This window comes from Mobula hypostoma, chromosome 16 (genome assembly GCF_963921235.1).
Source record: "Mobula hypostoma chromosome 16, sMobHyp1.1, whole genome shotgun sequence".
Taxonomy (NCBI): domain Eukaryota; kingdom Metazoa; phylum Chordata; class Chondrichthyes; order Myliobatiformes; family Myliobatidae; genus Mobula; species Mobula hypostoma.
This window is the reverse complement of record NC_086112.1, coordinates 67,896,301-67,920,742: the sequence shown is the minus strand read 5'-3', so window position 1 is coordinate 67,920,742 and position 24,442 is coordinate 67,896,301. Positions and strand designations below refer to the sequence as shown.

Here is a 24,442-nt window from a genome sequence, read left to right as displayed (position 1 = left end):
GGCATCAACCTATCAGAGGATCAGTCCTGGACCCACCTTGTCGCCACTATAAGTGTCATCGCAAAGAAGTTACTTTCTTAGAAGTTCGTGTAGATTCAGCATGTCACCGAAATCTTTGACAAACTTCTATAGGTGCACAGTGCAGAGTACCCTAACTGGTTGCATTACAGCCTGGTATAGAAACATCAACACCCAGGAACAGAAAAGGCTACAGAAAGTGGTCAATACTGCCCAGTCCATCACAGACAAAGCCCTCTGCACCATTAAGTACATTTACATGGAACACTACCACAAGAAAACAGTATCTATCATCAAGTATCCCCACCATTCAGGCCATGTCCTCTTCTCGCTACTATCATCTGAACCTTAGGTCCCAACCCACCAAGTTCAGGAACAGGTTTATAAACTATAAACTGATTCCACAACCATTGGACTCACTTTCAAGGACTCTACAACCCATGTTCTCAGTGCTATTTTCAGTTGCACAGTTTATCTTTTTTGCATAATTTGACAGTCTTTGTCTGTTTATTCATAGCTTTATTCATAAACTTATTTTGTATTTTTTTTCCTGTAAATGCCAGCAAGAAAATGAATCTCAAGGTGATATGGGATGATGTATATGTACTTTGATAATAAGTTTACTTTAAATTTTGAACTTTGAAAAGGAAAGCAGAGACAAGTCCACAGCAGAAGGTTAAACATGCTAAGGTATTTGAGAGCTACCACTTACTACAATCGTTGGACTTTCACTATTCGAGATCTCTTCACTTTGTGAAAATATCACTGACGACTGCTGACTGTCACAACTGCAAACCTTACCAGGATAAAGACTATCAAATGATTTCTATACTTGCCTCCTTCCTGGCTGCCTTTGGGGGTAATAGTAACATCTTAAAGTTGCTAATGCATTGATTTATAGAGCACGTCACTAAATCTGTCTATTCATTGAGAGGGAATTCCATCTTGCCAGAGTTGAGAAGTGCAGTTAGTCCAAGGGTTTGCTCAGATTGTGTGCATGATGTCCTGCATTGGGTTTCAGGCGACCTACAATTCTCCTACAACAAAAGAGGTTGCAGTCACTCAAGGGGTCGCTGCTCTGCAGCCATTGGAAGTCCTTTATTTGGGAGTGATTCCTTTGTTTTGTGGTAATCCTCTGTGTTAGTATTTGACCCACCACATGTCAAAAACTTGAACATCAGGCAATATTATTCCTCCTCTTATTGCAAGGCTTCTATTCCATTCCTGGATACAGGCTGACAATGCCATAGGAACTTTGCTGAGCATTTTAAATAATAATTCTATCACTTGATAGTATACACCCCTGTCACTTTGACAGAACAGTCTGTCACCTAACATGAAGATGATGAGCAGCTCTTGGCACAGATGGAGGAGGGGGCATGAGGAGGTGGAGAAGAAACAGCTGGAAGAGCAGATGTGCTAAGGTGAGGAGGAGGTGAACAAAGAATACGACGTGTTTCTGTCCCAGTCATTAGTAACCGATACCACTCCGCCCAATCAAAATAGCGCGCAAAATAGATTTTGTGATTTAAATTTATAAAAACATCGAAAAATCAGCTGAGGGCCTCTTCTGGTGGTGTGTTCCTGTCCTTCTAGAACATACTTTGCCTCTTGTGCACCATCTCCTCAAGAATGTGTCACTGTCATGGCTGTATAGATTCCTGTACCCGTGAGCGGTGGATGCATGAGGATCCAGGATGGTAGTTGACTGTTGGCTAACAGGAATTACTCTGCTGATTAATGATTGAGGCTAGTGATGCGATTGCTAGGATATACTATTTTAAGTGATTTTGGTCACCTTGGTAACAGAACCATTAAGCCTTTATTCATATCTATAAAGGAAAAGTCTTAAAGTTTGCTCCTAGTGTCTGTCAGGTGGGTGTAGAATTCAACACTTCTGCAAAGTGACAGGGAGTTTTCACTATTCTGATCAAAATATCCTATGGCTTAAATCATTAACTCCAATTATCTGCCCATGTTTTCTCACAGTGTGGGACTCTGCTGTTCACAGCCATAGTCCTTACAATACATTATATTTCCTAATTCTTTCACTTACGTAAATTGTTTACTTTACTGGTTGATGTATCATTTCTAATACCAACCCTGACCCTTCGTTATCTTCACGGCCTCCTCTTTCTCGGGACTATTGTTAATGAAAATAGCAAAAAAAAAACACTCAGCTGGTGAGAGCATCTGTGGAAAGAAAAAGAGACTAAAGATCATAAAACATAAGAACAGAGTTAGTTATTTGGCCCAACAAGTCTACTCTGCTATTTCATCATGGCTGATCTATTTTCCCTCTCAACCCCATTTTCCTGCCTTTTCTCTATATCCCTTCATACCCTGACTAATCAAGAATCTATCAACCTTGCCTTAAATATATCCAATGACTTGGCCTCCACAGCCACCTGTGGGAACAAATTCCACTGATTCACTCTTCTCTGGCTAATGAAATTCCTCCTCATCTCTGTTCTAAAAGAACATCCCTGTGTTCTGAGACTGTGTCCTCGGCTCTTAGACTCTCTCACCGTAGGAAATATCTTTACATCTACTCTTTCGAGTGTTAATGTATCAAGTTGATGACCCATGCTGAAAACTGGGGAAGAGAGAAAACAAGTTAGTTTTAACATGTAGATAGGGCGGGGAATGGATGGGTTGACAAAAGGAATTTTTCTGATAGGGTACGATCAGTACCTACTACTTCTCACTTCTCCTGTGACTACATAACAATCTTCAGGTGAGTCAGTACCAGAACAAACCTAATGCCAATGAATTACTTCGAGCAACGTTACAGCTTCTGGTAAACACATAACCCAACGTATTTTGAAGAATTGTAATTCTGGGAAGTCCTAAAATTGTTTTTGCATTGGAATCAAAGGTAATAGTAATGAGGGACAGAACTTGAATTTCTAGATTGTTTTTCATTTTGTTTGGACACGTCAACTTTCATCGTAGTCAATGACGTACATTTAAAATGCCATATTTTAGTAAGCTCGCCACTTTGTTCTCAGCAAGATCCAATAAACAACGATGACTGTTGTAAAAAGTGTTGAGAAATAAACCCTGAATCCAGAATAGTTCTTCCCTGTTTAAAAGCATGCCCAGTAATCTATGAGATGCCTCTGAATTGCAAGTAGATTTCTAATTTGGTGCCTCGTTCAAACAGCATTCCTGATGAAGTATCACCTCATCAGTGCTGCATTAAAGGGCAGAACCCGAGACCCTCAAAGAAGTAGAGTTTGAGCCTTTTATACCCTGATACAAATGTTATCGTTGAAACAGGGCAGTCACTTCTAAATATAATCAGTTACTTCAATAATTCATGAATATTCATTCCTGAAATCAAACTCAGAATGACTCTGGAAGAAAGGAGTTCTCAGAATCAGATTTAACGTCACCAGCATATGTCGTGAAATTTGTTGGCTTTACGGCACCAGTACATTGCAACACATAATAATAGAAAGCTGCTGTGAATTACTGTAAATATATGTATTAAATAGTTAAATTTAATTAAATAAGTAGTGCAAAAATAGAAATAAAAAAGTACCAAGGTAGTGTTCAAGGGTTAAATGTCTATTCAGAAATTGGATGGCAGAGGGGAAGAAGCTGTTCCTGAATCGTTGAGTGTGTGTCTTCAGGATTTTGTACCTCCTCCCTGATGGTAGCAATGAGAACAAGGTATGACCTGGGTGATGGGGGTCCTGAATGATAATGGGTGTGTACGTGTCATATTGAAATGTACAGTATTTCCCAAATTTGTAACTTGCACAAGGGTGTATATGGACAAACTGAATTAATACGTCTGCTGAAATAAGAGTAAATTCTTCTTTCTAAAGAGGATCCTATCACTTTACTTCATTTCATTCAGAGCAGCAAATTACTGTTCCTTTTTATCCTGCTTTAGCCTAAACAGAATTGCAATATAGATTTGATTATACAGTCACTAAGAAGGCTTTGGCTTGTAATACATAGGAACAAAATACAACAATGTTTATGAATTTGATCAATGTTGCCTACTGGAACCTGCAATTCTATTGTTCCAATTTTTAAAAAGCATTAGATGGACAACTAGTTGTTTGTAACCAGGATGTTTATTTTGCAAGTGTCAGACTAAGGGTCATTTATTCTAATGGTTCTCTAGAGTCATTACAGAGCATGCCTTAAACTGGTTCCTTTTAAACATTAAACTAAAGATAGGGAATACATTTGTAATTTTATTATATCATAACAATATAATGGAACGTATTTATAACATTTACAAGCTTAAAGCCCAATGATAAATTTAAAATATCAAAGTTTGATAATGCACAGGATTTGTTTTGTTGTCACCTTCGACTAAAGTCATCCAAACATCAGTTTAATGGATGTTATCACCTTCATCAGAAGAAATCAAACATCCACATGTTCAATGACAACTTTTACCAGGATTTAAGGATATTTCTGATTGAATCTTATAATTTCACATTTAAATCATAAGATACAGAATAGCAGAGGATTGTAGAGTCCTCTGTATTGGCTCCCTTCCTGTTTACCTTGTATACCTTGGACTTAAGATACAACATTGAGTCGTATCATCTGCAGAAATTCTCTGGTGACTCAGAAATAGTTGGGTGTATAAAGAGAGGACAGGAGGAAGAGTGAAGGATTTTGTCAAATGTTGCAAGCTGAATAATCTGCAGCTCAACATCAGTAAGACAAAGGAGATGGTGATGGACTTTAGGAAGACTAAGCCTACACTGCTCCCTGTTACTATTGATGGTGAAGATGTGGATGTGGTGAGGACCTACAGATGCCTGGGCGTGTACCAGGATGATAGATTACAGTAAAGCACCAATACAGAGGCTGTGTACAAGAAGGGTCAAAGTACTTCCTGAGGAGACGGAGGTCCTTCGGAGTATGCAGGCCTCTCCTTCACATGTTCTACCAGTCTGTTGTCACCAGTCCAATCTTCTATGTGGTGGTGTGCTGGGGCATTGGCATCAACATGGGTGATGCCAACAGGCTCAATAAACTGATTAGAAAGGCTGGCTCTGTTATAGGAGTCAAACTGGACACACTGGAGTCTGTGGTAGAACAAAGAGCCCTACGGAAAATCCTGGCAATTCTGGACAATGTTTCTCACCTTCTACATGGCAGCTTGGCTGAACAGAGGAGCACTTTTAGTAATAGACTAAGACAACTGCACTGCTCCAAAGAGCATTATATGAGGTCATTCTTACCCTTGGCCATTTGGTTCTTTAATGAGTCAACCTATAGTCGGGGAAGTGATAAACTCCTCCTGTTAGACTGTTTGGGGTAACTTATTTTTTATTCTTTCTTACTTTTCTTCTAATATTTGTATATCTGTGACACTGTAATTTCCTTTGGGATCAATAAAGTATCTATCTATCTAGAGAGGAAGCCATGAGAACTGTGTGGCTTTAAAAAGTAAGCCTGGTTGACTTTACAAAGTGATGTCTCAAGCTATCACATTCTGAAAATACAGTGCAGGAGACCTGCCCCTCAATCTAAGGTCAGTAGGTATTATTGAGTAAGATAAGGATATGAATTGGTAACTAAGCAAAGAGAGAAGGTATTAGAAGGTGATTTACAGGGAGCAATATGGCTCAGGACTCTCCACAAGGTAGATATAGCAGACTTGTGACACCAGTTAAAAAAATCAGCTTCCACAAAGATGAAATTAATTAAGTAATGGTAAAGGTATTCACAGGCATAGGTGAAATAGGGAAATTGTCTTTTTGAACAGTGCCTGAGAATGAAGTCATAGAGACTTGCAGCACAAAACAGACACCTCAGCCCACCAAATTCATTCATGCCAAAATCATAGCAAGAAAATTGAAGTTTCCATGATGAGTAAACATAGCAGATGCCCTGCTTGTATCAATGTTTCCTCATGTGTCCAGAGAATGTCAGTGTCATTGGAATATTATTGTCAAGTGGGTGGTGATGAATACAAATGGCCCTATGTGTTGAATGAGAAGTAATGGATTCGGACTCGCCAGCAATGTTCCCGCTAAGGTCTACGCATGTGCGCACGCACACACAAATTTTGTGACTAGCACACAAAGGAATTTGGCATGTCTCACGATCGTACACAATCACATTTCCTTTTCCGGTTTCTGACGTGGATGATATTAACAACGTGATTAGTCTGCAGATTATAGAAATGGCTTATTTATACTGTTTTTATTGAAGAAGTTATTGATCCACTATGCTGAATTCCAAAGAAGCAAAGGGCGAGAAACACAAACGAACTGCTACTTCATTTAAATCAGAATGGCTTATTATCCTTAAAGTAGCTTCAGGTTTACTCCCACTTAAAAAATCAGTGTGCACGTGTTGTGTCACTGAACAAAAAATTTCATAGCACAAGATTTTTGTGCACTCTGGTCATTACAAATTAGAGGGAACATTGCTCGCCAGTGCAGTAAATAGGACCCTACCAGGATAGGGTATAGAAGGGATGTCTCTGAAATATAGTGAAATATGATGGTCAGCTTGTGAATTTGTAATTAACTCAATAACCCGGTTGCAAATTTTACTTTAAGCTTGAACTGGGTCAAGAGGCAGCATTTTTTCAGCTGTAGAATATTAAGTTGAAATAGTTACAATAAGAGGAGAAGATGGCGTCACGACGCAGCTCGCAGCGGCCACTCTGGTGGTGATGTCTGTTATTTGTCAAGTAGGGTGCCGTGCACAATCCTGATTTGATGGAGACGGACGTGAGAGCACGGAGGAACATCTGGTGAAACTTCTGAAATGCCCGCTTCGCTGCCGCTGTTACTGTGTGATCCAGAATCTCCGGAAGGGAAGGCCCCGAGTCCTCGGCTTTGCTTGTTGCTCGGTGGCCGGGGCAGGGTCGAAGCGCTCGGCAGAGGATGGTGCTCGGTGCTTGGTGTCGAAGGACTGGTCGGAGGCTCGAAGTTTTCAGAGTCTGCTGTGGTCGGGTGCTTCCAATGGTGCTACATTGGCAAGTTTGCGGCGCTTGCAAGTTCTTGGCAGGGAGAGTTTCTCCCTTCTACCGTCTGCGTGACATGATGAGGCTATCGGGACTTTGAGACTTTGTTCTACCTTGCCCATGGTCTGCTCTTTATCAAATTACTGTATTGCTTTGCACTGTTGTAACTATATGTTATAATTATGTGGTTTTGTCAGTTTTAGTCTTGGTTTGTCCTGTGTTTCTTGTGATATCATTCTAGAGGAACATTGTATCATTTTTTAATGCATGCATTTCTAAATGACAATAAACGAGGACTGAGTGTCCTCATAATCTAATCCAAAAATAAATTTGGCATATTGGTTTTAAGTGATACGTGGCCAAGTGGTGAAGGCATTGGACTAGCGACCTGAAGGTCGTGAGTTCGAGCCCCAGCCGAGGGAACGTGTTGTGTCCTTGAGCAAGGCACTTAATCACACATTGCTCTGCGACAACACTGGTGCCAAGCTGTATGGGTCCTAATGCCCTTCCCTTGGACAACATTGGTGTCATGGAGAGGGGAGACTTGCAGCATGGGCAACTGCTGGTCTTCCATACAACCTTGCCGAGACCTGTGCCCTGGAGAGTGAAGACTTTCCAGGCGCAGATCCATGGTCTCGCAAGACTAACGGATACCTTTAGATCAAAATTTATTAGCTCATGTATGAGGTACCATTATATATTGGGATTAACAAACCAAATACGAGGGGTGATTGATAAGTTTGTGGCCTAAGGTAGAAGGAGTCAATTTTAGAAAACCTAGCACATTTGTTTTTCGACATGGTCCCCTCCTACATTTATATACTTAGTCCAGCGGTCGTGGAGCATACAGATCTTGGACCTCCAGAAAGTGTCCACAGCAGGGGTGATTGATAAGTTTGTGGCCTAAGGTAGAAGGAAATGAGTTATACAGCTCTCATTACATGCACATGCAGTTCAACTCTTTCAGTGATTATGCAGAAAGTTTGAAGTTAATAACTCATCAGGGGTGATTGATAAGTTCGTGGCCTAAGGTAGAAGGAGATGAGTTATTAACTTCAAACTTTCTACATAATCACTCAAAACGTTGAACAGCATGTGCATATAACAAGAGCTGTATAACTCATCTCCTTCTACCAGAGGCCACAAACTTCAATCACCTCTGCTGTGGACACTTTCTGGAGGTCCAAGATACGTATGCTCCACGACCGCCGGACTAAGTATGTAAATGTAGGAGGGGACTATGTTGTAAAATAAATGTACTAGGTTTTCTAAAATTGACTCCTTCTACCCTAGGCCATGAACTTATCAATCACCCCTCCTGCATCTAGTCTAAGTGGAATTAAATCCATGTGTAAAATTGCCAACAATTCAGTAAGAGATACAGAAACCCTCAATTTACCTTCTAGTGGTTACTTCAGCTTTCTTCATGTTGACAGCATGTCTTCAGCACAACAAGAATGCATTCTCTTGACTAGAGACTAGGAATTATGCAAATTGACCAAGATTTGGATGGGCAAGGAAAGAAAAGACACGGAGAAGAGGAGACAAAGAAGTTTGGGTTCTGAGGAGAGTCAAAGGAAGGACAAAAAGAAGGAGAGATAGAAGAGGCCTCCTGAACAATCCCCAGTATCTTCACTGAACTGTAACATTATTTCTATTTCTCCAACTAACAGGAGTAGCCTAATTTGCTAAGTGTTTCCAGCAATTTCTGTTTTTCCCAAATTATATGTCCTGCTCTTTTACAGGGTTATGGCTTACAGCCAGCTATAATTTTAAGCTAGTAACCAATTGCTGCTTTTAAAGTCTGCATGCTTTATATCCAGAAGTCTATTGTGGCAGCTGCAGCTTCCTACCAGCCATGTTGTAGCCACTTGGATAGCCTTACTTTGAAACAGCAGGATAAGCAAAGGCTCTAAGGAAATTAAAATCTACGATTAGATGTTATCTAATTTAATATGATTTGTTTTGATTTATAAATTTAATTTGAAATTTTTGGCTGGAGGCCAAGCTAACTTTGTTGGTCTGTTCAAATACTGGTTTGTCAGGTATAAGATTACTGATGAATAAAGAGCATCACACACAAAATGCTGGAGGAACTCAGCAGGTCAAGCAGCATCTATGGAAATGAATAAACAATTAACGTTTCAGAATGAGACCCTTCTTCAGGATTTGATGTATTAAGAATTGGGATTGCACTTACTCGAATTATCATCCTGTGAATTGTTCATGGTTATCACAGGCAAATATGGGCTGTATCAGTTGTTCTTCACTTCTTCCTGTATCTTAGCTTGGATGGTGCCAAGTGTTATCTCCTCAACTGGGGGATGGCAGTGTTACTATAAAACTTGGGACATGTCCTGCATAATTGCAGGGTTCTTCAGAGTAATGCAATTGCTTAAGCAGTGCTGCTTGAGCACACCAGTAGTGTGCTTCTGATGGCTCCTGAGTAACAGAGGCTTGAGAGAAGAGTTGGCCAGAATTGGATGGAAAGGAACACTGGCAGGGATGACGGCAGAGCACCAATGGCTGGATCTATGGAAGCATTTTGCAAGGCACAGGATATGTACATTCTAAAGTGAAAGAAAACTGGCCGATGGTGTAGTGGCATCTGCACTGGACTTTGAGGCGAGTGGTCTCAAGTTCAAATCCGGCAGGCTCCTTATATGCTTTCAATCTGTTCTAGGTTGAATGTCGAGCGAGCAACTTGGCCTTGTAAAAAACAGTCAAATGCTAGGGACAGGCAAAAATGCTGCCTGATGCACCACAAAGTGCGAAAAGGAACAGCAACAAGGAGGAAGAAATATTCTAAAGGCAAGATGACACAACCATGGCTAACAATAAAAGTCAAAGCCAACATGAAACCCAAAGAGAGGACATTCAATAGAGCAAAAATTTGTGGGAAGTTAAAAGATTGGGAAGCTTTTAAAAGCTAAACGAAGGCAACTAAAAACGTAATTAAGAAGGTAAAGAAGGAATGCAGAAGTAAGCTAGCTGATAATATTAAAGAAGATACCAAAAGTTTCTTCAGATACTAAGTGTAAAAGAAAGGTGGGAGTTTGTTATTGGACCACTGGAAAACAATGCTGGAGAGGTAGTACTGGGGACAAGGAAATGGCAGATGAACTGAGTAAGTATTTTGCATCAGTCTTCACTGTGGAAGACGCAAGCAGGCGTCAGGGGTCATGAAGTGTGTGAAGTTACCATTACTAGAGGGAAGGTTCTTGGGAAACTGGTTTGAAGGTAGATAAGTCACTTGGACCAGATGGTGTACAGCTCAGGGTTCTGAAAGAGGTGGCTGAAGAGATTGTGGAGGCATTAGTAATCATCTTTCAAAAATCACCAGACTCTGGAATGGTACCACAAGACTGGAAAACTGTAAATGTCACCCTACTCTTCAAGAAGGGAGAGAGGCAGTAGAAAGGAAACTATTGGCCATTTAGTCTGACCTCAGTGGGCTGGGAAGATGTTGGAGTAGATTATTAAGGATGAGGCCTCAGTTTACTTGGAGGCACACGATGAACTAGGCCATAGTCAGCATGGTTTCCTCAAGTGAAAATCTTGCCTGACAAACCTGTTGAAATTCTTTTAAAGAAATAACAAGCAGGATAGACAAATGAGAATCAGTTGATGTTGTATATTTGGATTTTCAGAAAGCCTTTGACAAGGTGGCACACATGATGCTGCTTAACAAGCTACGAGCCAGTGTTATTACAGGAAAGAACCTGGCATGGATGAAGCAGTGGCAATATTGGCAGGAGGCAAAGGGAGCCTTTTCTGGTTGGCTGGCAGTGACTAGTGGTGTTCCACAGGGGTCAGTATTGGGACCAATTTTTTTTTTGTTATATGTCTTGATTTGGATAATAGAATTGATGGCTTTGTTGCAAATTTTGCAGCTAATATGAAGATAGGTGGAGGGAAGGTAGTTTTGAGGAAGTAGAGAGGCTACAGAAGGACTTAGACAGATTAGGAGAATGGGCAAAGAAATGGCAGATGGAATACAGTGTTGGAAAGTGTATGGTCATGCATTTTGGTAGAAGAATTGAAAAGATTGACTCTTTCCTAAATGGAGAAAAAATACAAACAAAATCAAGGTGCAAAGGGATTTGGGAGTCCTTGTGCAGGATTCCCTAAAGGTTAATTTGCAGGTTGAGTCTGCAGTGAGGAAGGCAAATGCAATGTTAACATTCATTTCAAGAGGACTAGAATATAAAAGCGAGGATGTAATGTTGAGACTTTATAAAGCACTGGTGAGGCCTCACTTGGAGTATTGTGAGCAGTTTTGGGCCCCTTGTCTTAGAAAGGATGTGCTGAAACTGGAGAGGGTTCAAAGGAGGTTCATGAAAATGATTCTGGGATTGAACAGCTTGTTATATGAAGACTATTTGTTGGCCCTCAGCCTGTATTCACTAGAATTCAGAAGAATGAGGAGTGACCTCATTGAAACCTATCGAATGTTGAAAGGCCTTGATTGACTGGATGTGGAGAGGATGTTTTCTATCGTGGGAGAGTCTAAAACCAGAGGATACAGTCTCAGAATAGAGGGACATCTTTAGAATGGAGACGTGAAGGAATTTTCTTAACCGGAGGGTGGTGAATCTGTGGAATTCTTTGCCATTTACAGCTATGGAGGCCAAGCCTTTATGTACATTTAAAGCAGAGGTTGATAGATTCTTGATTGGTCGGGGCATGAAGGGATATGAGGAGAAGGCAGGAGATTGGGGCTGAGAGGAAAATTGGATCAGCCATGATGAAATGGCGGAGCAGACTCAATGGGCCAAATGGCCTAATTCTGCTCCTGTATCTTATGGCATTGGTCCCCAGGCTCTGGGCCGTGGACTGATATGGGGCCGCGAAGAATGCAGTGGTGCAGCGGTAGCCGGAATGCACCCAGCACGTCTTGAAGAAAAAAGCCGAAATAAACAAGCTAATTAATTAGTGTCGGGCGGCACCTAATTAATTAGCTTATTTATTTTGGCTTTTTTTCTTAAAGATGTGCTGGGTGCGTTCCGGCTACCGCTGCCTCACTGCATTCTTCACGGCCTGATATTGGTCCGTGGCCCGGAGGTTGGGGACCACTGCCATAAGATACAGGACATGTATGTTGTTTTGTTGACATTTGGCTCAAATCCAGCCACAACAGGAGCATCTGGATCATTACTGTGCCACCAAGAATTGATCTGAATGATTCACTGGATATTGTCACACATCAGCTGAATGCTGAGCAGGTGAAATTCATTCATTCAAAAGATCTAAAGAACATAATTAGGCAATTAGTCCATTGAGTCATTCTGCTATTCCATCACAGCTGATCTATTATCCCTCTCAACCCCATTCTCTTGACTTCTCCCTGTAACTTTTGACAAACTTGCTAATCAAGGACCTATCAACCTCCGCTTTAAGTATATCCAATGACCCGGCCTCCACAGACATCTGTGGCAATGAATTCTACAGATTCACCACCTTCTGGCTAAAGAAATTCCTCTTCCTCTCTATTCTAAAGAGATATCCTTCTATTCTGACGCTGTGCCCACTGGCCGTAGACTTCCTCTCCATGTCCACTCTATCTTGGCCTTTCAATATTTGAGGGGTTTCAAAGAGAACTTCCCCCTCCCCCTGTTCTTCTAAACTTCAAATGCTCCAAAATGTGTTAACCTTTTCATTTCCAGGATCATTCTTGTGAACCTCCTCTGGATCCTCTGCAATACCAGCACACCCTTTCTTATTTAAGGGGCCCAAAACTGTTCCCAATACTCCAAGTGTGGCCACACTAATACTCACAGTAATATCCCAGCTCATTTGTTGATCACAAATCAGTGTATACATGTAGATAGTGGCATCCTGCATTAGAGGAAGCCAGTAGTCCTTGCAAAAATTGTGCTGCCTCTTGCTCTCTGTCAAGTGCGAATGAAATGAATTCAGTTTTCTTTGTGTAGGAATGAGGTTAGGATGTTTCCTTATTCAAGAGAGGCTGGCAATCTGTTGGGTCTTGCAGATATCTCCAGTTTAAGCTTGGAAGGGCTCTAGGTCACCTCAGCAACTATAGACAATGAAGTCCCAGCTTGCACAGAAAGTTGCAGTTGAAGCAACATTGTAATATTGTTCTCCTTATTTAAGGAAGGATGTTAATGCACTAGAAACAGTTCATAGAATGTTTATGAAATGTATTTATGCCATAGGCTGGTTGTCTTAAGGGGAAATGATCAACAAGCTAAGACTATGTCTGCTGAAGTTGAAAAGAATGAAAAGTGACTTAATTAAAGCATATAAAATTCAGTCTTGACATGATGGATGTGAAGAGGTTGTTTTCTTATGTCTAGTTCCCTAAATTACAATTAAGACTGTTGTTTCAAACTATGAAGTCACCTGTTTAAGACACAGGTAAGGTGCAATTTTGGGAGGAAATGTCTCCTCTTGTGGGAACATTTAGAATTAGGGGTTGTCATTAAAAATGTGGGATCATTAATTTGTAACAGAGATGAATCAACATTCTTTTGGAACATTCTTCCTCAGGAAGGCAGTGAAAGCAGAGTCAAAGTCGAAGTTGAGTTTATTGTCATACGTACAAGTACCTGCCTGCACAGGTGGAATGAAAAACTTACTTCCTGCAGCAGGGTCACAGGTACTTGGGGGCAGTTACACAATGTTCATAGGAGTCTGAGTATTTCTAAGGAAGAAACATAGATTATTGATAAGCAAAGCATTGAAACACGTCTGAGCATAGGGACAAATGCACAGCTGGCATTACCATCACATCAGACATGACATTATCCATATCTAATTGCCCTTGAAAAGGAGCAGAGGAGCTGCTATCATGAATTTTTGCAGAATTTTGGTGAAAGTGCATTCATAATTGGGTGGCGGGGTGGAGATACGTCTCTACCAAGAGGAGGTGTAAGATGCTCCTTCCCTCTGTTGGCCTGCAGGTCACCCTTGGGCAAGGTGTAGCATCTGCTTAGCTCCCCCCCACCCCCGATCAGAGTCACATAAAGCCAAAGAAGCAGCTGGTGCATATCACATATCCTGGTTATGTGGCCAGGCAGACAATCTCCGAAGGGTGATGATAATGGCTGGGGCCACCCATCTTGTAAAGACACTGCCCAGAAGAAGGCAGTGGCAAACCACTTCTGTAGAAAAATTTGTCAAGAACAATCATGGTCATGAGAGTGTGATCACCCAGGTCATATAACACAGGACATAGTGATGACTCATCATAATGATGCTGCATTGGGAATACCAGGATTTAGGCTCAGTGACAAGGAATGACAGGTTACCATGGCTCGATAGGAATGCAGAGTGGAGATTACAGTCAGATTAGCAGTGGTCTTGCTCATTATTCAAGAGACCTACTCCTGTACTAATTATAACTTCAGCTGACGGAAGAAGGGACTCCAATCTTCTATTGATGCATGTTTTGCTAAGTTAGGAGAAACTGTTAGCTGCAGCGCTAATCTCCAGGCATTACATTCTGATTGTCTGACATGTGTCAACCAACATCATGTCTGATACGATTTGGTCATGTTACAAATGGGAAGGAGATACTGTTTTGGAAGCAATCCAGTTTGGTAAAACTGAGACAACATGGACTGTGGACTATGAAACTGAAATCTGTTTCTTAGATTTACCAAACAACCCTAGTTTTCATTGGAACAAATGACACAGAAACTGGCAGAGCAAGATATGATAACCAGAAGAAATTGACATCTATTACTTCCATTGCAGGCTATGTGGCAGCTTTGTACAGCTATTGTGGCCCTCTCGTGAGCTGCATGTAAATCACTACATCTCTTAACAGGAAGTAATGCCAGGAAACTTCTTACAAGGTATTCAATCAGCTCTTTTTTTATTTCGTGCACTGTCAGCTAACGAGCAAACTACAACATAGCTTCAAAAACCAATGTTTTATAAACCCCTGTATTGAATTCAAGCACTTTAAAGATGTCACTCAAATCACAGAGTGAAGCTCTGCCTTTTAATATCTCTCTGCCAATTATTTTTGGCTCTGTTCATGAAATGAAATCCAAGCTGAAGTCAGTTTTAAACAATGCTAAACTATGTCAGTTAAGGATTAAAATGGTCACACTGCTTACAAGAAGATTAGAATAGACAGCAGTATGAGTTCACGCTTCTGTGTTTCCTCAGGACATGGAAGAAGGACTTTTATCCGGCCAAGTCGACATTGGTTTTCAGGACAATCCCATCCATCCCAGTCTCCTCCTATTTCTCTGTAACCTATTCTCTCTTACATGCCTATCAGCTCCTGCTCAACCTCCTGCTGCCCACATCTGCTAGAAGTAATCTGTTAACCCGCTAACCAGCAAGTCTTTGGGATGTTGGAAGCACAGTCCAAATGTCATCATGGGAACAATCAAATTTAAACTCTGTTGATTAAAATGCTGGTACCAGTCCTGTATAGTACAGGTCCATGAATAGTTGTAGAAACTTGATGTTGGTATATGTGGCTTCAGACCTATAGCAATGTGGTAACTCTTAACTCCTCTGGAATGGCCCTGCAACTCATTCATTCACGAGAAACTGCAGAGAGTTGTAAACTCAGTTCAGCACATCAGGGAAACCAGCCTCCCCTCTAGGGACTCTGTAAAGCAGTCAGCATAGTCAAAGACCCTACCCATTCTCTCTGAACATTCTCGTCTCTTCTCTGCCATCGGGCAGAAGATACAAAAGCCTAAAAACATATACCACAAAGCTCAAGAACAGTTTCTTCCTCACTGTTATAAGACTAATAAGTAGTTCTCCAGTATGATAAATCGGATTCTGGATCTCACAAAATGTCTCACTGTGGCCTTGTTAACTTGTATTGGTCTTTTTCTGTAACTAACGCACTTTATTCTGCATTGTTATTGTTTTACCCTCTTCTACCTCAATGCACTGTGTAATGATCTGGTCTGTACACACAGTACACAAGACAAGCTTTTCACTGTTTCTCATAACATGTGACAATAATAAACCAATTCCAAACTCCAGTTCCACTTCGGTGCAAGGGCAATTTAGGAGCAGACCGTAAATGCTGACACGGCAGAAACATCCATATTGTCAAATGTGTTCGGAATGATCTTGGCTACTGGGTGGGCCAGTCACATTCTCAGTTGTGCTGGTGCACTGAATCAGTTAACAGAGAATGTTTATCCTAACCACCTACAGCCAATCAACGCCTTCAGGAATAACAAACTGTGATATGAGACAAGAGGCTAATTCAAGCTACTTCACAGTGAAGAAATGTCCATTTTGTGGCATGTCTCCATAGTGACTGCACTAGATTTGATTCTGTTCCTCTAGACCAGGGTGAGGCCACATTTATTCCAGACGTTTAGAGGGAAGTCAACCTTCAACAAAGCAAAACTTTGATCTTCCCTACATAATGGCTAGTTGTACCTTTAGTAAAACTTCTGAATACTATTAATCTGTATTAAATGCTTGCTATCACCAGAAAAAAATAGTAAACCGTTTTAAAATGAAGTCTCTCTGTGTTCCCTGCAGATTGTGTAGAGGAAACTGCCCATCTCTCTGTGCTCCCTGCAGACTGTGTGGAGGAGACTGCCCGTCTCTCTGTGGTACCCACAGGTTGTGTAGGGGACTGCCCGTCTCTCTGTGGTACCCACAGGTTGTGTAGGGGAGGCTGTCCATGTGTATGAATCATTGGGGTGGATGGCAGATGCCAGAGTGCAGTCTGCAACACCGTGAGCAACATTAACAGCAGTACAGTGCAATGCTCCAAAATAGGGACACCCATTAACAGGAACCCATGAAATGAAAACACCAAAATGGCAGAAGAGACTAAGAAACAAAATTGAAAACTTAAGAGTAGAAATAGTCCACCTAATGGGGTAGAAAGTGGATAACCCAACCAAAAAAGTTAAGAGAAAAGCTAAGGAAACACAAGGTCCACTCAAGATATGATCAACCTGGCCAAAGCATTGTAGAGTTTACATTATACTTCATTGTCGCCAAACAATTGATACTAGAACGTACAATCATCACAGCAATATTTGATTCTGCGCTTCCTGCTCCCTGGATTACAAATTGATAGTAAATATTAAAAAAATTAAATTATAAATCATGAATAGAAAATAGAAAAATGGAAAGTAAGGTAGTGGAAAAAAAAATGAGAGGCAGGTCCAGATATTTGGAGGGTACGGCCCAAATCCGGGGCAGGATCTGTTCAGCAGTCTTATCACAGTTGGAAAGAAGCTGTTCCCAAATCTAGCCGTATGAGTCTTCAAGCTCCTGAGCCTTCTCCCGGAAGGAAGAGGGACGAAAAGTGTGTTGGCTGGGTGGGTCGTGTCCTTGATTATCCTGGCAGCACTGCTCCGACAGCGTGCGGTGTAAAGTGAGTCCAAGGACGGAAGATTGGTTTGTGTGATGTGCTGCGCCGTGTTCACGATCTTCTGCAGCTTCTTCCGGTCTTGGACAAGACAACTTCCATACCAGGTTGTGATGCACCCTAGAAGAATGCTTTCTACGGTGCATCTATAAAAATTAGTGAGTTTATAGATACACTAAAATAAAAGCTTGGTGCATAGGAAGCCAGGCTAAATAGATACACGAAATGATCAGAAGAAGAAACCAGGATTATCGGATCAGGAACAATGAAAAAGGTTTATATGGGACATTGAAACTAAATTTGATGCTCCAAACTGTCACCAACCCTAGAACAGAATTACCACCAAACACAGAAATAATGAATTTTTGGTCAATATCTGGTCAAACAGGGTGACACACAATCAAGAAGCAAGCCGAATTAGGGAGGAAAAAGAACACACTCACACAATTAAGACATGCAAACTCCTGAAGTTACAATGGATATGCTAAAAGTGGTTATAAAAAATACCCATAACTGGAAAAGTACCAGCAGTGATAATATTCATAATTATTGGTATAAAAAATTTACTCAGCTTCATCCACATCAGTTAATACATATTAACAATTTTCTCAAAAATCCTGAAAAAATGTCTGAGTTTTTACAGTAATACAATAATTATTTGTATAAGCAAGGACTTGGACCCACTGCAACTTCCAATTGCCACAATAGGCCTACAGGGGATGTGATCTCATTGGCTCTTCACCTGGACAATACTAATACGTACGTCAGGCTGCTGTTTATTGACTACAGCTCAGCATTTAACACAATCATTCCTACAGTTCTGATCAGAAAGCTCTGAAACCCGGTCTTCTGTACCTCCCTCTGCAACTGGATCCTCAACTTCCTCACTGGAAGACCACAGTCTGCGTGGATTGGAATTAACATCTCCATCTCGCAGATAATCAACACTGATGCTCATCAAAGATGTGTGCTTAGCCCACTGCTCTACTTTCTCTTCACCTAAGACTATGTGGCTAGGCACAGCTGAAATGCCATCAATAAATTTGCTGGTGACAGAATTTCAGATGGTGACGAGGAGGCGTACAGGAGTGAGATAGATCAGGTCACTGAGTGGTGTTGCAGCAATAACCTCAAACTCAATGTCAAAGAATTGATTGTGGACTTCAGAAAGGGTAAGATGAAGTGGAAAGTTTCTGGGTGACAGTATCTCTGAGGATCTCTCCTGGGTCGAACATATTGGTGCAATTACAAAGAAGGCATGACAGTGGCTGTATTTCATTGGGGGTTTGAGGAGATTTGGTATGTCACCAAAGATATTCACAAATTTCTACAGATGTACAATGGAGAGCGTTCTAACTTGCTGCATCACTGTCAGGTACGGGGGAGGGGCGTGGCACTGCGCAGGATGGAAATAGGCTGCGGAGATTTGTAAACTCAGTCAGCTCCATCATGGGCACTAGCCTCCTCAGCATCCCTAAAAAGATGGCATCCCTCCTGACCTTCTATAGTACCTGTTAAGAGACTCCCCCATCTACACCACCCACCCCCCACCTTCCCTGCACCTCTCCCCTATGTGGAGAACCCAAGCAAAACAAAACTGAGTGATCAAATGGGTTTAAGGTAAAAATATTCCTAATGAAATATATGGTACTTGCTGTCATGTTAGATGCCTCGCATTGGAGGTGTGCTGCTTGATTTTGGCTGTGGCAAAGCTCAGGTTAGATCATGCTGTGGCATTCCAGTGGGCTGTCTAGTACTGAATATGATGGAGCTTTCTTCATTGGAACTGCCTCTTTCGTAACCTGTTAGCATTATTTGTTATCTGTAAAGCTGGAGCTGTAGAGACAACCTGAGAGCATTTTCTGCTGTGCTTTTGGATTGTTGAATGCTTCTCTGTCAAACCAACCCTATGCTTTGTAATTGGTTATGAATCAGAAAACTAATTGTCAAGAGTAGCTCATTTTCTGGCCATTGGTAATGGTGACGCCATTGGATATCAAGTGAAAATGGTGGAACTCCTATAATTCAGACTGTCAATGCCAGACATTGTAGGTGGATTGGCAACTTCTCGATAGTCATTCAACAAAAAAACCTCGTAATTCCTTAGGTGCAAACGACCTCAGTGCAAATTATGAGCTAGTAGAAGGTGAATCCATGCACTATGAGACCTTGCCCAGCAACATGCTCAAAAAGTTCCTCTTTTGTCACCATTTGCTTGGTTTTCTTTCTCTTGCTTCTGCCCCTCATTGTTCTCGGATTATTCCGTATGTAACAGACGACAATGAAGTATGAGATCTTTCCAGTTAGACCACTCCAGTGCACTTACTTAGTACTTCAGTCAGAAGATAGTCGATTGAAGGTCCCAGTGACAGTCTCTATTCTGCTCACTGAGCTTTCAGGCTGTTATTATTGTAATTTCCAGCATGATTATCGTTAGGAAGATACAAGGATATGGGATCCAGCCCTTGTTCCACAACAGCTGCCATTTCTTTTTTTTATAATATAATTTTTATTGAGTTTTCAAAAAGAATACATGAAAAGATAAAATCTACCCTCCCCCCTCCCCTTAACCCTCCCCCCACCCCATAAATAGTCCTACCTAAAAAAGAAACATAGAAACATAGAAACACAGAAAATAGGTGCAGGAGTAGGCCATTCGGCCCTTCGAGCCTGCACCGCCATTTATTATGATCATGGCTGATCATCCAACTCAGAACCCCGCCCCAGCCTTCCCTCCATACCCGCTGACCCCTGTAGCCACAAGGGCCATATCTAACTCCCTCTTAAACATAGCCAATGAACTGGCCTCAACAGTTTGCTGTGACAGAGAATTCCACAGATTCACCACTCTCTGTGTGAAGAAGTTTTTCCTAATCTCGGTCCTAAAAGGCTTCCCCTCTATCCTCAAACTGTGACCCCTCGTTCTGGACTTCCCCAACATCGGGAACAATCTTCCTGCATCTAGCCTGTCCAATCCCTTTAGGATCTTATCCGTTTCAATCAGATCCCCCCTCAATCTTCTAAATTCCAACGAGTACAAGCCCAGTTCATCCAGTCTTTCTTCATATGAAAGTCCTGCCATCCCAGGAATCAATCTGGTGAACCTTCTTTGTACTCCCTCTATGGCAAGGATGTCTTTCCTCAGATTAGGGGACCAAAACTGCACACAATACTCCAGGTGTGGTCTCACCAAGGCCTTGTACAACTGCAGTAGTACCTCCCTGCTCCTGTACTCGAATCCTCTCGCTATAAATGCCAGCATACCATTCGCCTTTTTCACCGCCTGCTGTACCTGCATGCCCACTTTCAATGACTGGTGTATAATGACACCCAGGTCTCGTTGCACCTCCCCTTTTCCTAATCGACCACCATTCAGATAATAATCTGTTTTCCTATTTTTGCCACCAAAGTGGATAACTTCACATTTATCCACATTAAATTGCATCTGCCATGAGTTTGCCCACTCACCCAACCTATCCAAGTCACCCTGCATCCTCTTAGCATCCTCCTCACTGCTAACACTGCCGCCCAGCTTCGTGTCATCCGCAAACTTGGAGATGTTGCATTTAATTCCCTCATCCAAGTCATTAATATATATTGTAAACAACTGGGGTCCCAGCACTGAGCCTTGCGGTACCCCACTAGTCACCGCCTGCCATTCTGAAAAGGTCCTGTTTATTCCCACTCTTTGCTTCCTGTCTGCTAACCAATTCTCCACCCACACCAATACCTTACCCCCAATACCGTGTGCTTTAAGTTTCCACACTAATCTCCTGTGTGGGACTTTGTCAAAAGCCTTTTGAAAATCCAAATATACCACATCCACTGGTTCTCCCCTATCCACTCTACTAGTTACATCCTCAAAAAAATTCTATGAGATTCGTCAGACATGATTTTCCTTTCACAAATCCATGCTGACTTTGTCCGATCATTTCACCGCTTTCCAAATGTGCTGTTATCACATCCTTGATAACTGACTCCAGCAGTTTCCCCACCACCGACGTTAGGCTAACCGGTCTATAATTCCCCGGTTTCTCTCTCCCTCCTTTTTTAAAAATTGGGGTTACATTAGCCACCCTCCAATCCTCAGGAACTAGTCCAGAATCTAACGAGTTTTGAAAAATTATCACTAATGCATCCACTATTTCTTGGGCTACTTCCTTAAGCACTCTAGGATGCAGACCATCTGGCCCTGGGGATTTATCTGCCTTCAATCCCTTCAATTTACCTAACACCACTTCCCTACTAACATGTATTTCACTCAGTTCCTCCATCTCACTGGACCCTCTGTCCCTTACTATTTCTGGAAGATTATTTATGTCCTCCTTAGTGAAGACAGAACCAAAGTAATTATTCAATTGGTCTGCCATGTCCTTGCTCCCCATAATCAATTCACCTGTTTCTGTCTGCAGGGGACCTACATTTGTCTTTACCAGTCTTTTCCTTTTTACATATCTATAAAAGCTTTTACAGTCCGTTTTTATGTTCTCTGCCAGTTTTCTCTAATAATCTTTTTTCCTCTTCCTAATTAAGCCCTTTGTCCTCCTCTGCTGAACTCTGAATTTCTCCCAGTCCTCAGGTGAGCCACTTTCTCTGGCTAATTTGTATGCTACTTCTTTGGAATTGATACTATCCCTAATTTCTCTTGTCAGCCACGGGTGCACTACCTTCCTTGATTTATTCTTTTGCCAAACTGGGATGAACAATTGTTGTAGTTCATCCATGCAACCTATAAATGCTTGCCATTGCATATCCACCGTCAATCCTTTAAGTGTCATTTCCCAGTCTATCTTAGCTAATTCACGTCTCATACCTTCAAAGTTACCCCTCTTTAAGTTCAGAACCTTTGTTTCTGAATTAACTATGTCACTCTCCATATTAATGAAGAATTCCACCATATTATGGTCACTCTTATCCAAGGGGCCTCTCACGACAAGATCGCTAATTAACCCTTCCTCATTGCCCAAAACCCAGTCCAGAATAGCCTGCTCTCCAGTTGGTTCCTCGACATGTTGGTTCAAAAAACCATCCCGCATACATTCCAAGAAATCCTCTTCCTCAGCACCTTTACCAATTTGGTTCACCCAGTCTACATGTAGATTGAAGTCACCCATTATAACTGCTGTTCCTTTATTGCACACATTTCTAATTTCCTGTTTAATACCATCTCCGACCTCACTACTACTGTTAGGTGGCCTGTACACAACTCCCACCAGCGTCTTCTGCCCCTTAGTGTTACGCAGCTCTACCCATATCGATTCCACATCTTCCCGGCTTATGTCCTTCCTTTCTATTGAGTTAATCTCTTCTTTAACCAGCAACGCTACCCCACCTCCCCTTCCTTCATGTCTATCCCTCCTGAATATTGAATATCCCTGAATGTTGAGCTCCCATCCCTGGTCACCCTGGAGCCATGTCTCTGTGATCCCAACTATATCATAATCATTAATAACAATCTGCACTTTCAATTCATCCACCTTATTACGAATGCTCCTTGCATTGACACATAAAGCCTTCAGGCGCTCTTTTACAACTCTCTTAGCCCTTGTACAATTATGTTGAAAAGTGGCCTTTTTTAATGCTTGCCCTGGATTTGTCGGCCTGCCACTTTTACTTTTCTCCTTTGTACTTTTTGCTTCTACGCTCACTTTACACCCCTCTGTCTCTCTGCACTGGTTCCCATCCCTCTGTTGTGGACTAACCTCCTCACGCCCAGCCTCTTTAATTTGATTCCCACCCCCCAACCATTCTAGTTTAAAGTCACCTCAGTAGCCCCCGCTAATCTCCCTGCCAGGATATTGGTCCCCCTAGGATTCAAGTGTAACCCGTCCTTTTTGTACAGGTCACGCCTGCGCCAAAAGAGTAAAAAAAGAAGAGCCGCCTGGGTGTTGGAAGGTTTCCACGTGCTCCATGGGATTCAAAATAAATGTGGTATAATTATTCGTTACTTTCCCCAAGGGACCAAGATCTTTATCGGAGCACTTAAATATGCCATCCTATCTTTTGTAAATAAGGGCGCCAAATATTCAAAAATGTTACATATTTATCTCTTAAATTATAAGTAATTTTTTCGAGTGGAACAGAACTAGCCATTTCATTATTCCAACGATCCATACTGAAATACGAATCAGATTTCCAAGTAACTGCTATAGTCTTCTTAGCTACTGCCAATACAATTTTTATAAATTCTTTCTGATATTTATTCAATTTAAGTTTCGGCTTAATCCCTTCAATATCACCTAATAGAAATAATACAGGGTTATGTGGACGTTGAGTTCCAGTAATTTGTTCCAATAAGACTCTTAAATTTATCCAAAAGGGTTGAATTTTAAAACAAGACCAAGTAGAATGTAAAAAAGTACCAATTTCTTGATTACACCGAAAGCATTTATCGGATAGATTTGAATTTAATCTATTTATTTTTTGTGGTGTAATATATAATTGGTGTAAAACATTATATTGTACTAATCTAAGTCGAACATTTATTGTATTTGTCATACTGTCAAGACAGAGTCTTGACCAATTTGTTTCATCAATATTAATATTCAGATCTGTTTCCCATTTTTGCTTTGACTTATGGATTCCTTGTTTAATTGTCTGTTCTTGAATCAAATTATACATACAAGAAATAAATTTTTTAATTTTCCCTTTTTGAATTAAAATTTCAATTTCATTAGGTTTTGGCAAAAACATTGTTTGACCCAGCTTACCTTTTAAGTAAGCCCTTAATTGAAGGTAACAAAAGAAAGTATTATTTGATATTTTATATTTATCCTTTAATTGTTCAAATGACATCAATATACCTCGTTCATAACAATCTCCTATAAATTTAATCCCTTTTTGGTACCAATTATATGAAAGTTGATTGTCCGTTGTAAAAGGAATAAGTCTGTTTTGGAACAAAGGTCTCCTTGCTAATAGAGATTTCTGTGTTTCATTATCAACATTTATCTTATTCCATAGATCAATCAAATGTGTTAATATAGGAGATTCTTTCTTTTCCCGTATCCATTTAAATTCCCATTTATATATAAAATCTTCAGGTCTATTTTCTCCTATCTTGTCTAATTCTATTTTAATCCATGCTGGTTTTCGAAGAAAGATGCAATAAATCTAAGTTGATTTGC

General features: G+C 41.1%; 1 protein-coding gene across 8 annotated transcripts in view; it reads left to right on the top strand.

The window, feature by feature from the left end:
• LOC134357605 (uncharacterized) overlaps positions 1-24,442 on the top strand; it is a 74,517-nt gene that overhangs the window by 9,455 nt on the left and 40,620 nt on the right. For 6 of the 8 annotated variants that reach the window (XR_010020673.1, XR_010020674.1, XR_010020671.1 and 3 more), the window contains exon 2: positions 14,696-14,796. The exons of the other annotated variants lie outside the window; for them this stretch is intronic. The gene's annotated coding sequence lies outside the window, so the exon portion shown is untranslated. The remainder of the gene's footprint in view (positions 1-14,695; positions 14,797-24,442) is intronic. 8 annotated transcript variants of the gene reach the window in all.